Raw genomic sequence first — 14,647 nt, forward strand, 5'->3', positions numbered from 1 at the left:
AGTAAATAAAATCTCAAGTGAAAAATTTCAAGGGTCACTATAATCTTTAGATGATCCAGCCTCACATAAGTCTTCTCTGCGTCAAAAAAGAAGAAGGTGTCAAGGTTCTGAATAGAAATCAGAATAGCTAGCTCTCTATTTTGTTCAAAACACCATTCCTCTTAATATGAATCTCCTGGTCACAGCAATGTTTTTCTAAATCTACTTGCACCTGGTTAATATTTTTTTTTATGTCTAGAAGACATTGTATAGGAAGGTCTGAGAATGTTCCTGCTGCAAATATGAGCAGATGACAGGAAGTGTACTTCATTTGTCCATAGTGACGACAGGACATCCTCAAGCACTCAAATACAGTAAAGCTAAATTTTATGCATTGACTCACAAAATGAAATAGAAGTCATGTGTTGTCAATTCTTCTTCCAGACTTAATGATTTTACAATAATTTCTTCCTAGTTTTAAGTGTCATTCTTGTACTCCTCTTTTAGAGCTGCTTGCTGCCATCCATTTTGTATATTCCATCAGTATATTTTCATCTTTGTCACAAGTTCTACACCTCACAGTCACCTGAGCTCCTCTCAGACAGAACAGTTTCTCATAAAGCCACCAGGGACCTCTATGCAGTCAATGAGGAGTTCAACAGCCTATTGACTGCTTTTAAGTGTTTGAAATCACAGCCTTATTACTGCTTTTTTTTAGGCATAGCATTGTCAATTTTTAGTGAAAAATTTTTTAAAAATCAAATATCCTTTATATCTTTTAACATTTGTTCCCTTATGTTTGGTGCTCCATTTTGATCTTCACCTTTGTGTTTCCTCATTGCTTCATGTTTTATAGCACATCAGACACAATAATGGTCATATGCCCCATACCTGACTATTTCTATGTTCAAATTTGCTGGAATATTTACTGGAAACTTTCCAAAATCACAAGGGCAACAGATAATCTTCATAAAACAGAACAGATGGCAGGCACCTTTGTCTTCATTGTGGCATTGTTGCTTTAGAAATTTACAGGTCCAGATGCTAAGAAAAAGATGGAGCTTTGTTCACTGAGACCAATATCTGCTGCTTGTTTCACACTGTGCTAAAATTATGGTAAATATGCCATCTTTTTATGACCCAGTAGCTTGGGTTTATATGTGCAATTGCCTGTGGGCCTTTGTTTTCCTACTTTGTTTTAGTAAGAAAGCCGTGGGCTTAAATGTAATCTCAGAATTGTAGCAGTGAAAAAAAATCCCATCCTATTCATTCTGTTCACAGCTGATGAACTTGTATTGAGCTCATATCCATCTATCTGGGCTAAGTGATGAGAACTGAGCAAGGGTTTCTTATCAGAAAAGGTCTCAGCTCCCTCAAGGCAGATAGATACAATGGCAGAACTGAAAAAGAAATGGAAGATTATATGATTCCTAGGATCTAGTTTCCACAGACATTTTTAGGAGTATAATTTTTACTTCAGAAAAGTTTCACCAGAAAGTCTTTCTTCTACAAAAAAACTAGTGTAGCTGAGTAATGACATATAAGAATCCCTCCAAAGTTGCTATTGTCCTGTTTTTAAACTACAGTGCTCCAATGCTGATCTACTGTAGATTGACTTGGAAATTCAATGAAGTTACTTCTTTAACCTGCAGACTGGAGATATAGATAACTGTAGATAATCTTACCTGCAAGGAAAATAAATAATTACATGCCACGATTAAGAGCAGAGGAGTTGCCTCAGAAGCCCAGAAAGATATAGAGTAACATGATGATTTAAAGTCGATGCTTTCTGAAAGCAAAGTAGGAAAAGTTGCTTAGTCTACTTGATGCACAAGGAATTCACATTCTTTGGCAAGTTGTGCAACACTTGAATTTAGTTAAGACTCTTCCTTTCTTTATTTGAATCACACTTTCTACAAATGTTAATTCACATAAACCAATTCTTCACCCAAAAAAATGGATTGAAGAATGTTACTTGGGTCGGAAAACCAAAACACTGAGCTGGGAAGTGTCAGAGTCAAGGTTGTTTGCCAGTATCAGTCTACCCTCATGTGAATGTGTGTGTTATAGCTTCAAATGTATGATCACATACTTGTTTACTCAAAACACCTTGCCTCACTCATCACAAAAGTTTGAAAATTCTCAGTGAATGGCAAAAATAAAGGCTCTGTTATATTAAAGGAAAAATGAAGACTTTTTAGCCAGTAGTACAAAACTGTTAAAAAAGGAAGTTACTTTCGCTTTATAGGGGTGAAGCAGGTAAACACATAGGGTAAGTTTTTGACGCGGACTTTGACTGGAAGTATCCTGTTTTCTTACACAATTTTTAGAATATTTAAGTATTTAAATGCCAACAAACTTTAAAAGGATCAAGTTGTTTGACTTCTACTTATGTTAATAGTAGCCGCCCAACTAAATTCTTCAGTAACAGCACAAGTTTTCCTCCATATTGCATTTTATAATAGAGATGATAATGCACAATTCGAAATAAATTATAAGACAGCACAGTTGCACAGATAAATTATGATGTAAGTAAATGTCTTTAGTTGTGTTCAATTGGTAGTCAGTAGAGCTACTGGAGGAAAAAAGTTATGCTAATTTCAGTACCAGGAAGATAGCAACAATAGGATAAGAATATTGTGGACGATCAGATAGTTCCAGCATGTGGAGCATAGCTGGAAGATCATTAGGGACAGGAAACCACACTGCTCCCATTCAGCCTCAGTCTGCTCATATTTTTCTCTGATTATCATTTATTGTCTTTCCTTATGATTATTCACCATCTGGAAGAGTCTTTAGTTGACCAAAGCCAGGAGACAAGAGGCAAGACCTGAGGAAGAATATCAAGTACTTTGCTCACTTACTCCAGAAGAAAAATTGGATAAATCAACAGCAATCAGTACCATCACTCAGGATTTTTGACCACATTCTGAAGACAAAAAAAAGAAGTAAAGCAGTGACCCAAAAGTCAACTTCCAAACACTCAAGGCCATGTCATTTATGATAGCCAGAGTAAAAAGCACAAAGACTGTCTCTCTTGTGCATAATGTTTTCTAGGTAAATAATCAAGTTGAAGGCTGATTAGAATAAACAAAGACAAGATCAGTCCACTTTCTATTATTGTAGCCATTCCATAAACTGGTGATTTCTAACCTATTAGATGCTATATCATCCAATAAAGCTCACTTCGATCTGTAGCCAATCAGCAGCTTAAGCTCCACCCTAGACAGGCCTGGTCAGACTGATTCATGAGTGCTTGACATAAAGTGACTACTTTGCCTTCTATCTACAAAGCAGAACTCCCAAATCAGAAAGTCAGTTTTAAAGACATTACTTTTTGAGCCAGCAAACCAGTATGAGATGAATGCACATAGAGCTAAGTGAAAGGAAGAAAAATCTTCAGAGACAAGAGAGTCATGTGGTAAGATTCATGCAAATAATTTGAAATATAAAGCACATAAGTCTCATTGGGTTGCCTGCACTTTAAAACTCTGTAAAAGAGAAAAATTGAAACTTTTTCCCTGTGTGTCACTCCATTATTTATTTTATGTCCAGTTACGGAGCTATTTCAGGCTTTGAGAAATAGCTATTTTATGCTTTAAATTGAAAAATCTGGGCAATCTTTGTTTGTGCAATTCATAGGCACCTAATCTGCAAGAAAAAATTTTGTCTTTTCAGTCTCATTCTAAGATTTCTTATGTGTGTGTGTTTAAATAAGTCTCAGTTTTCATAAATTTCTACCTGACCTGTTGGTTTGACTTTATTTTTCCTGAAAAAAATTTTACCTGCTTTATTTATTCTGTGTTTTTTGTCAAAAACAGCATAGCTGCTTCAGTTTTATTTTGATAAATTGCTAAATAAGTACGGGTTTGAACTACAAATTTAATTATGGAAGATAGGACAAAGAACACAGCACTTAACAAAAACAATTACAGAAAGAGATAATTAAAACAGAAATTTGACCTAGGTATGTCAGGTCTAAAGCTTGAAGTTTGAAGCAGCTAAGCTTTGATCCTGCAAAGGCATGCCCAGAGGCTTGGTTTAAGTCACTAAAATCACGGGGGCACTTTGCAATGCAAAAGAGCAAGCAGGTGCATCCATCTTTCTAGTGCCAGAGCATAAATGTGCCAATAATCTAAAGCATGCGTGAAAACCCTCAGTCTCACTGTTTAACAGTTTTTAGAGAAAGCAATGAAAATTATGTTAATCTGGTCTCCATATTGTTCTTGACTTGTATTTGCTAAAGATAAAATAAAAGACTAAGTCTGAAGAAAAAAAAGGAATATGGTACTAAAGAGAAGAAATATGATACTGAAGAGACAAGCACCTTCATGTTGTGCTTCCACACAAGAATTGCTCACAATATGGCTTTTGATTTTTTTTTTTTTTTGAACCATAGTCATTACACAGAAATTCATGCAAAAACTAATTTAAGTCAGGCAAGCCATTTACTCTTGCAAGCTTTGGATCACTGAGAAAAAATTAACACCTCCACTTCCAAGAAAAGGAGCCTTTCATATTGTTAAGAACTTTGTTGAAGATAGGGCAATGGTTGTCACAGGGTTGATTCTGACCATGCTTAGTCTCTGCAGTGATTTATTTCCATCTGATCAATTCTCAGTAGCTTAATGGTAGCAGATAGTTTAGTAGATAAGACAAAACTTTTTCTCACTCAAGTCTGTGGGAAAATACACACTGGTGCTAGTGAAATTAGACTTTTTGGTTTTGGTTTGTAACTTTCTCTTAACTTCTGGCCCAAGTGTAAAGGGATAATCTTGGTTTATGAAGATAATGAGACTCGAGTGGTGTGACGACAAGGAGGTCCAAACCAACATTTTGTGCCTCTGCCGAACACTTTAGATGGTTAATTTGCAGCTTAACAGTTGAATATCATGAATACTTGTGAGTTTAAATCTATGAAGAGATTATCTATAAAATAACAGATTATCTATAAACTATAAACTAACAGATTAACTATAAACTAACAGAAGAGATTATCTATAACAAACTACATTTTTTTAAAAATGTATTTCATTATTTTATTTAAAACTAAGCATTCTGTCTTGGAAGGAGTTGGTAGACACAGAGAAAGATGTTTATAGGTGGGATTACAAACCTGAATCATAGGGATGTTTACTGTTAGTTCTTGTAACTGATGTCTTCATTATGTTGCAATTTTAAAAGTGATTTGATAATTTTTAAAAAAATATTTTAAGTGTAAAGTGGTTCATGTATTTATTTGATTTCCTTCACTATTCCTTTTCCCATCCTCTGTTACCAGATGAAAATGAAATACCAATGCAGTTCTTTGCCCAAAAGATTAGGGTACACTTCATTGTGGGTTTTTTGATGATTTGGTTTTTGTTTTAGTTGTGGAGAGTCTTCCTTACCCATTAGATTCCTGTATTTAAATTTAGATTCTTTTATAAGGCAATAACGCCTTCTTTGGTAGTGCAGTAGTGTCGGTAGGACAACTGCACAGGTTCTTTTTCATAGTGGTTGGATATTCTAATTCCTGTGCAGAGAAAAAAATACCATTTTTGCAATGCAACTATTTTAAGTAGATAAATGTTCAATTCTGCACTAGCTGTAACACTCTTTTGGTGGCATAAATCACTCCTATGTGAAGGACACACCAACAAAAGGACAAACATGAGCTGGTTAGAACTGCCCATTTGCAACATAAAGGGCATTTCACTTCAGAGAAAAATTCTATATAAATGCATTTAAATATTTTATAATTCTCTGGAAGAGAAGTCTTCTGCATATAAAATCTATGTTACATCACTTAATCTTCTTAAGTGGATGAGGGGGAAATGCAGCAAAAAGTCACTTATCTTGTGCTAGTTCTAATATTGCCTACTCATGTGTGTCAGTTTTAGGAATAATAACTGGAAAGAGTGAGCAAGGGATAACCCCGAGGCACATAGTTTACCCTAATACATACAGATGGAAATTCTAGGGCCTACAAAGGTCAGGCTTGTACTGTATAGCACTGCAGAAATGCAGTAAAAATATGAAGTTGCTATATATTCCCAAGACTTGTTCTCAAATTCTAAAATATTTTTACCCTAAATCTCAGCTTGTCTTCATTCTTTGTGTATTCTTTCCCTCTAAGGACTTGTCTAACCTTGGATACTTGCCAGCCTGCTAGTAAATAACCTGATCGTGTAATCCTTATTCAAACAAATCTGTTGTTGACTTTTATTAAGCCTGTTCTGCTCTCTCTCGTATTTACCTACACATAGCTACAGTGTCTCCAAAGGACACAGGATACAGACATATATGCTGGGGAAAATACAAGTCTTGATTTGGGAATTGATCATGAACTTTTCAATCAAGCAGAACTTCCAGAAGAATATCACTTTTTTTTTTTTTAATCTATTTGCCAAGCTACTATGTTATTGTCCCACATTACAGCTGTCTAAGGTAATGTTCCCTTTTTTTTAGATTGAGGTGCCAAAAATTTTAGTACTCATATGTAGGTGTGAGGAATCATGTGCATATGCCTTTTTCAAACCAAAAATAGGGCACTTGAATCCAAATTGCTTCAGTACAATATTCTCTAAATAACTACCCAAAGATGATCATTATCTTAAAATTATTCCTGTGAAATAGGAGTTTTTGCATGTGCTTAGCTCTTTACATATGAGTAACAGCTCAGTAGAATTACCGACATGCATGAATGTAAATGATTTTTATAGTTACTTTAGAAATTTAGTACAATAAGGAATTCCCACATCGTTAAAATATTCTGAATTTTGGAGAAACACAGAGTGATTCTAGATTAATACAAAATGTTTGGCTTGTATTGCAAATTATGTTAAAATCTATTTTGTATCTTGAAGTAGGTCAATTAAGGTAGTATAGTTAAACTGCCCCTTTTTTGAGCAGAATAGATTTATAACATAGCTAGTTGGATAAAAGCATAAGAAATAGTGCAAAAAAAGTTATGTCATCAACTAACAGAAATGGCAAAAAGTCTCTTCTAGGGAAAAAAAAACACCAGGATCTGATTAGATTGCGACAATGAAAAAGAGGCAGAAATCTGACAAAGAAAAAACTCCAATTAAGATAACTCATGGATAACAATCACACAAAAAACCCCCATGAGATATGCTGAATACCATTTCATCTATAAAGATAAAGTTATCTGATGTTTTAAAAGTAACAGAGAAGAACTTGTGGTGGAAATGGCTTTCTCAAGCCTTTTGATGAACAAAGTGGATTGACTGTCAATCACCCTAACAATGCAGGAAGAGAAACTACTTGAGGTTGAAGCAGCAGCTTTGTATTATAAAAAGACTAGACATTAGCTTTAATATTTTTTTAATTACTTTATTTTTTATATGAGCTGAATTTACAGTCAGAAAAAGGAGATAAAATGTTAAATAGTTATGAAACATTTTAGCTCTTAATAAAGACAATTATGCAGTATTTTGTACCTCTTTGTAATGGAACACCAGCAAATCCATTTTTCAATTATATTTAGACGCTTACTGGTATTTTTGTGTATATGTGAACCAAGAAAGAAATTATCAACAAGCAGCACTTCAATGTAGGAAGGCTTTCAGGTTTCAAGAGACTAGTTCCTTTCTAGAAAGTATCATGCTGCCTGATTCCCATGAGGACAACTTACCTAGTGTAAAGATCAATAACAAATAGGCTTTCTTGGATTAAGCTGGAGAAAGTTTAAAAAGGCTTGCAAGATTTGCAAAGTTCTTTCCAAAAGAGAAGAGGCTTTCCCAGCAGATCAGTCGCAGCTAGGGACCTTGTCATTTTGAACCAAAGTAGCCCTGCTGGTTGTATACATGAATTGGCAGGTAAGGGAGAAAAGTGTGTACTAACCCAGACCGGAACTCTGGAAAATGCCACTTTTATTATTAAGTATCATATATTTTACTTTGTGTCCATGGCCATCCAAATACTTTATCTGTGCTCAAGGCTAAGGTTATGAGTAATTCTGCTTAGTTTAAGTGTGAACATTTAGAAGGTTCAAATGGAAAAAGTAATAATTTCCAAGTCTAAATTCAAGATAGCATCTAAGCTTCACAGGTGGCTGCTTCTGTTTTGAAGATGAGTGTTCTAAGGCAACTATAACTATTCTGACTCCTAGTGCTCCACTTGTCAGTAGCACAGTGCACTCCTCAGTGCAAACACTACCCTCGGTTCCAAGTGTGGAAGTTTTAGGCATTGCAGCATTAAACTGTAGCTGCCTGAACACTTTTCTAGTTCTTAAGACAAGTGACACTGAGCACTGTATTCTCCCATTCTCTAATTTCCTTTCACTAGAAAAAATGTACAAAAATTGCCACAAGATTTGGATTATAAGAAAAGGCATAATTCTACTATGCCAGAAAAGCCAGAAAAAAGTGGTCACTCTGCTGCCTGCATAAATGCATAGAAGGTGCATATGAGTTCAGAGCAGAGGAAATTGCTCCTAACACCTGTGCAGGATTTATTTCAAAAAGTGTTTAAGATGATTAATGTTAAAAGTGAAGAGAGTGCTTGCAGAATGGAAAGATGATTTGTGAGTATTATCTGGGATGGAATCTTTCAGTTTGGGAAAGTATTGTAGTATGCCAGGGCAATCTTAGGGCTATTTTGCACTTTGATATCATACTTGTAATTTAATGGAGAAAAGATAATGGAAAAATGGGTAAGGAAATTATTTAACTCAGGAGCAATGCAATTATTGAAACATAATTCATGCAAACAGCATCCCTGTTATTGGCCATACGTGCCTCCTGGCTTCTACTTGTAGAGTATAAATGCATGTTATAGACCTCCCTCCTCACCTGTGCTTTAAGAGGACGTATCCTGTAGAAAAGGTCTCTTCTTTAAAAGGATCAAGGGGACAACACCTTAATTGTGGTAGCCACACTCAAAAGGGGAAAGAGAAGATGATGCTGGCCTCTGTGCCAGACAGGACAGCATCCGCTCAGGGTCTAACATTTCAGAGGCTAAGTGTAGAGTTAGTTGTCTACTCAAAGAGCTAATAAATAATGCAATTTGATTTAAAGATTTCAGATCACTCAGGGCATTCAGCAAGCACCAAGAAAACAGAAATCAGTCTGGAGAGACTGAAGACCATTCTGGGAAATATTTGCTGTATAGAATGGTTGTAAAGTACACAGGAAAGAAATGGAATAAAATGAGGATCAGCAATAAGAACATTGACTTAGTGTGTGGACATAGGAATACTCTGTGTTTTTCTTAACCAGATATTCCATCCCTTCCCACCATTAGACTTGATTGCCATGAGGCAGTACTTGCAGATTGTTCAGACAATCCAAACATTATGAAAAACAGTGATGCCTTACCTTGCAAGAGAAAATTTTCAGTTCCTCCTTTTCCATTGCCTTTATCACCATGATAAGGCCATGTAGTTCCTTCAGATGAGCTTACACTGTGTTTTCTTTTATTGCTGCTAAAGCCCTCATCAGCTCCCTTAGGTTTTTAACCAGGCTCCACACTGCACTCCTCTGCTCGTATGAAATACAGCTGCCAAAATAGCCATGTCTTGATATGCCAGTCCTGCTTCTGTTCTGAAGCTCTATCTCATTCTCCTGTTTCCTACTACATCAGAGTCAGCCTTTATGTTTTTGCCATTGTACTCACCTTGGAACACGTCCATCTTTATTCATTTAGCTGCTGTGGTAGCTTTCACCTTTCAAGTTCCCTCTAGGTTGCCCTTTAATGCTACAATAGGCTCCTCAAGTTGATCTTGCTATTAACAACTATGGAAAGAAAAGTAAAACAAGACCAAAAAAGAAAGAAAGCACTCTTTTATGAATTCACTAGCAAATAAGATGGCTGATACATATCTACTTTAAGCTTTCTAAAGCCATTGAGACCTGCATACTTAAATGCATGATCTTACTTCTGCTATTTTTGTCTTATCATTCTTGTCCTCCTTTGCTGGCATCATTTACTGTATCTTGGCTCAGGCAAAATATTTCTTGTGGCAAATTTTTCACCTGTAAGAGAATGTTCATAATACAAACTCAAATTTTTGTTTTGATGGAGCCCTCCAGGAACTTGACATAAGATATGTTATTACTGTAATATTTTAGAAACTACAACAAAGTGTTACATCAACCAGTTAAACTACATATTTTTAAAGAAGTAGGTTCTGTGGTCATATAGTTTTGCAAAATATTTAAAAAGTTTGAGCCACCTGATGACCCAAATCAACTCAGTTGTGAGATAGTCTCCGTCCATCATCTATTACATAAGCAAAACATCACTCCTAACGCAAAAGTGTAAAGCAAATTCCACTGAATAATAAAATGTATTGTATAAAAAAAAGTACATCAGATTTTCAATTTGAGAAAAACTGACAATTTTTATGGTGATATATATCATAGATTAGAACCATCAGGAAATGACAACTTCCATTTGCAGTTTAACTTTACTATTTTCCACACGTTTTATAGCACAGCTACCATTTACATGTATTTAAGTATTTCTCAGATAATGTAATACACTCTAACATTATCTTTTCTATTCATAGTAGCTAACATTTTAAAAAAAAGTCTTTAAAACAACAGCAAGGAAAAAATTTAAAAGCTGAAAACCCAGTTTTGCAGATGCAAGAACCTTACATCTAATTATTCCATTTATGATCTCTAAGAGCATTGAGCTTGCTCACTCAGTCCCCAAGCTCACATTTGCAGAAGGAAATTCAAAAACAGCTGAACAAATGCATATGTTAAGCAACCTGACCTTGACTCTGTACTCTGTACATTATGGTAGTGATTTCTTTGTAAACTGTTGTTTCAGCTGAGTTAATGAGTACAATTCCTAGACAAGATCCGACTGAGAGCTCGGGAGAATGCAGGTGACTCAGAGCTAATGTGATATCAGATGGAGCAAAAAAAAGAACAAAGACACACACTCACTTTTGATTTCCCTGAGGGGGTAAACAGAAACACTGAAAAAAAAAGTCTATTGGAGGAGAGGGAGTGGGAAAAAATGCCTTTGGTAAGTGTAGGGAGTTAAAAGATTTTGTGCTGCTATTCATTTTCAATATTTTGTGTAAGAAACTGCCCAGAGCATCCAGGAGAGCCTCTCACTGGGAAATCTCACTGTAGCAAGTAGCTGCTAATTCCTTTTTAAATTAGTATGTATTCCTGAAGTACAACTTTGGCCTTTTAAGCACACACCTAATGAATGCTTTAAGCCAAGTGTTCTTCAGCTGCTTGAAGGTAAGGGCGTGCAGCATGGTGGTTATCCCCTGCAGCTGTACTCCAAAGCTTGCTGTGTGTTTGGCGCAGGCCTAGCTGTATCCTTAGCACACCAGACAGTCTTAATGCAAGCCACAACACTCAGTTGAAATCTTTGCCCTACACACCAGCAAGCTGGGAATATTCAAAAGGCTTTGACCCAGCTTTGAAGGAGAATTTGGCATACTCCAGAGAAAACCAGAGGCTAATCAAGAGGCATTTTACTGAGAAAGTCAATGACAGTGAACTAAGAGAAATCTTTTAGTGTATGAACCAGATAAAAATCAAATTATTTTTTCACATTTAAAAAGCAATAAACTCTTGTCTTTAAGTCTGAAAATACCTAAACTACAATTGAAATATTTAATGGGTTTGAAATAGCTAGGAGAGGGGGGAAAAGGCTATGAGTACTAAATAAGAAACCTCATGTTTTGCATGTTTGGTTGTTTATCTTTGAGGTCAGACTGGAGGGGTGTGACAAACACATGGGAAATTTGGACAGAAGGAATGCAAAAAAGAATCAACATATTGTGCCTTTTTGATATTCTAATTGCATTTCTTCCTTCTGTTTCTTCAAATCACATCTGACACTTATATAGTTAGATTAATCTGATAGATTGCAAATGTATTCCAGGGTTGTAAATGTATTTGACACATTAAAAATATAATCATATTGGTTTAAAATATCTGCATCTTTTCCTTCTAAGGGCATTGCAAATCTTTTTACCTGTAAGTTATAAATAGTGGGGAGATTTAGTTTGCACTCCTACTTTGCTCAAAACATTATTTAACATACTTACTACATGGTTTAGATCTGTCATTTTCACTTGTCATGCCCAATGGCTGTGATGTCCATAGCTGTCATTCAATAATATGAAATTGTACTTTTTGTATCCCTGTATTATTTTCTGTGAATTTAAGACCAGTCATACTGACAAATGTTCAATTCTTTTCAAGCCTGATAGAAGACAATATGATTCTGTCCTGAAAAGACTGCTTTCCTTCATCACACTAAAACTTATTTATAGTTCTGCAAGTTACTAATACCATTTTCTAAAACTTATTTATAGTTATGCAAGTTACTAATGCCATTTTAAATTACAAAGATTAAATTATCATTTAAAATAGTAAACAAATAAGTAAATAACTAAACAGCAATCTTTTTTCCGTATTTTCTAATGATTTTACTGTGTTATTTTCTTGACCACAATGCTTTCATAAACCATTTTTGGATCTGTATTTATTGTGGACAGATTTTATTTTCTGTTGGGTTTTTTCTGTTTGTTTGATTCATTTTGTGTTTGTAATGGCATGACAGAGCTTATATCCTGGGCTGGTGCTCGTAGTTTTCAAATAAAAAGCTTTTCCCAGTCTGCAACATCCTAGGTAGTGACACTGCCCTTGAGATCTTTGTTTTGAAAGAAGGTAGAGAAGACATATACAGACAAGAGTTCTATATACACTGTACAGCACCCTGTTTATAACAGTCCAGGATCTATAGTTCAACTTAGTCTACAGACAAGGTATAGAATGTTTCTGATGTCATTGCCTTTTACACAACTGTTCATGAGAATAGATCTATGCAAATTCCACAGAGCAGGAATAAATGTAGATAGGAAAGTATTCTAATCCCCTGGCTTTTTTATTTTGTTACATATTTTGTGTGAAAGCATTAGAATTTTCTCCACACAAGATAAAATGTTTTTTTATAACCAGAAAGGATACCTGCACCCTCTCCTAGTTTATGCTGACAAATAAATCAGGTGGGAAGTTCCACTTGCTCATCTGCATCAGATATTTAATGAAGTTGAAGACCTTTGTCAGTACACCCCAATCCAAAGTAATAATTCACGAAGTAAGGCCAATAATGATAAGAAAATATTTTCATTTAAAAGAGCAATAACCTCTTTCTATTGAACTATGTAGGAAAGTTTTAAAGATATTTGTTTGCAATTACTTGTTGATTCAAAATAGCAGTAATTGTTCATCACAAATATTACTCTGTAATTTCTCTGAACAATTTATCAACATCAATTTGCATTTGGCACATATACAGCCTTTTTCTTGTAACTACCGCTTGATATGGTAACTACTTTGCTTAATATTCTGTCTGGGGTACCCAGATTCAGTAGCTGTGTAGGCCAGACCTGTGCTTCAGGAACCTACAAAACTAATTTCTCTGTTGCCCACAAATGCATTCACCAGCTCGATCAGAAGCAGAAAGTTGTGGGGTTTTTCCATTCTCCAGGACCTGCATGCTAAGCCTGCAGACAATAAGTTCTGTGCTGATTTCGAGGGTTTTAAACTATTAAATTTTGGTAAATATATTTTATCTGGAAGATTCTTTAGTCATCCTTCTGTGGAACTGGCAGGTACAGGCAATGGGGGTAGACTTGAACATCATTGCTCTCCACTGCTTCTGAGAGTAATTTGGGCATTAATTACATTTAAGAGACATGAGAAGGACTTTACATTTGTTGCTTAATACATTTCAGTCAGGGTAGTTATTGGATACAGAGCTATAAAAAGTAAAGATTTTTGTATGATAAAATAGCTGGGCAAAAATATCAGTGCTTGGTAATAGCAAAAGAATATTAATCATTCATCATACTCTGCAATTCTATCTGTAGTCTCCTGGAAGATATAAATACTAAACAATTAAGGCCCACAACCTCTCAGCAAGTTGAGTCTCATTTCCATTTTATAGAAAACTACAGGCCACAATAATTAAATACTTTGGTTAAGGCCACAGAGTAAGTCTGCTGAAGATGTGCAAATAGATTCAAACTCTGCTGATTCCCATTTTGGTTTTTTAACCGAAGAACAGGTTTTTTTCTGCAACATTTCTCTCACTCATTATACATCTCTTGCATAGTTTAAATTAGCAGCATCATTAAGAAGTGAAGTTAATTACCTTCTCTCCTTTTTAAAACTGTTTGCTGATTTCTATATTGAATAGATTCAAGCAGGTTTTCTCATGCGTTTATAATGGTAAAATATCTAAACACAAATCTGAAAATAATCATGCTGCTTCTCCATGTTTTCATGGTATAAACAGCCAATAACACCCACAGCAACCTTATTAAGACAAAGATTAGCAAATATAGGGGTTTAATTGGTTTCTGTTTTCAAACATGTCAAAGCCCTAAAAGACTAGCATTTACACTCTCCTTCTTTATTTCTTCTTTATAGGCAAACCTGTTGTTATGAAAATTAATTCACTGTTTGAACCAACAAAACTTCTCATTTTTCTAGTGAAATGGGAGGGTAGTTTTTCACAGTATGTTATCAACCAATTTCTAAACTCTCATTTTCAAAAGCAAGTACAAGGCATAGAAAGGGCAAAATTTGAAGGTAGGAATGTTAATTTCTTAATATAATACCCAGAAACTTTAGTAAATTCCCCCTGGTGTATTATTTGAATTTTTAGGTTCTGACAT

The 14,647-nt window shown here is 35.1% G+C and overlaps 1 protein-coding gene across 4 annotated transcripts in view; it reads left to right on the plus strand.

Annotated features, from left to right (window-relative positions):
- FUT9 (fucosyltransferase 9) overlaps positions 1-14,647 on the plus strand; it is a 103,570-nt gene that overhangs the window by 58,072 nt on the left and 30,851 nt on the right. The gene's annotated exons all lie outside the window — the stretch shown is intronic.

Source organism: Corvus kubaryi, unplaced genomic scaffold (assembly GCF_017639235.1).
Source record: "Corvus kubaryi isolate FWS band 111438036 unplaced genomic scaffold, C.kubaryi_AGA036_p1.0 split3-73, whole genome shotgun sequence".
Classification (NCBI taxonomy): domain Eukaryota; kingdom Metazoa; phylum Chordata; class Aves; order Passeriformes; family Corvidae; genus Corvus; species Corvus kubaryi.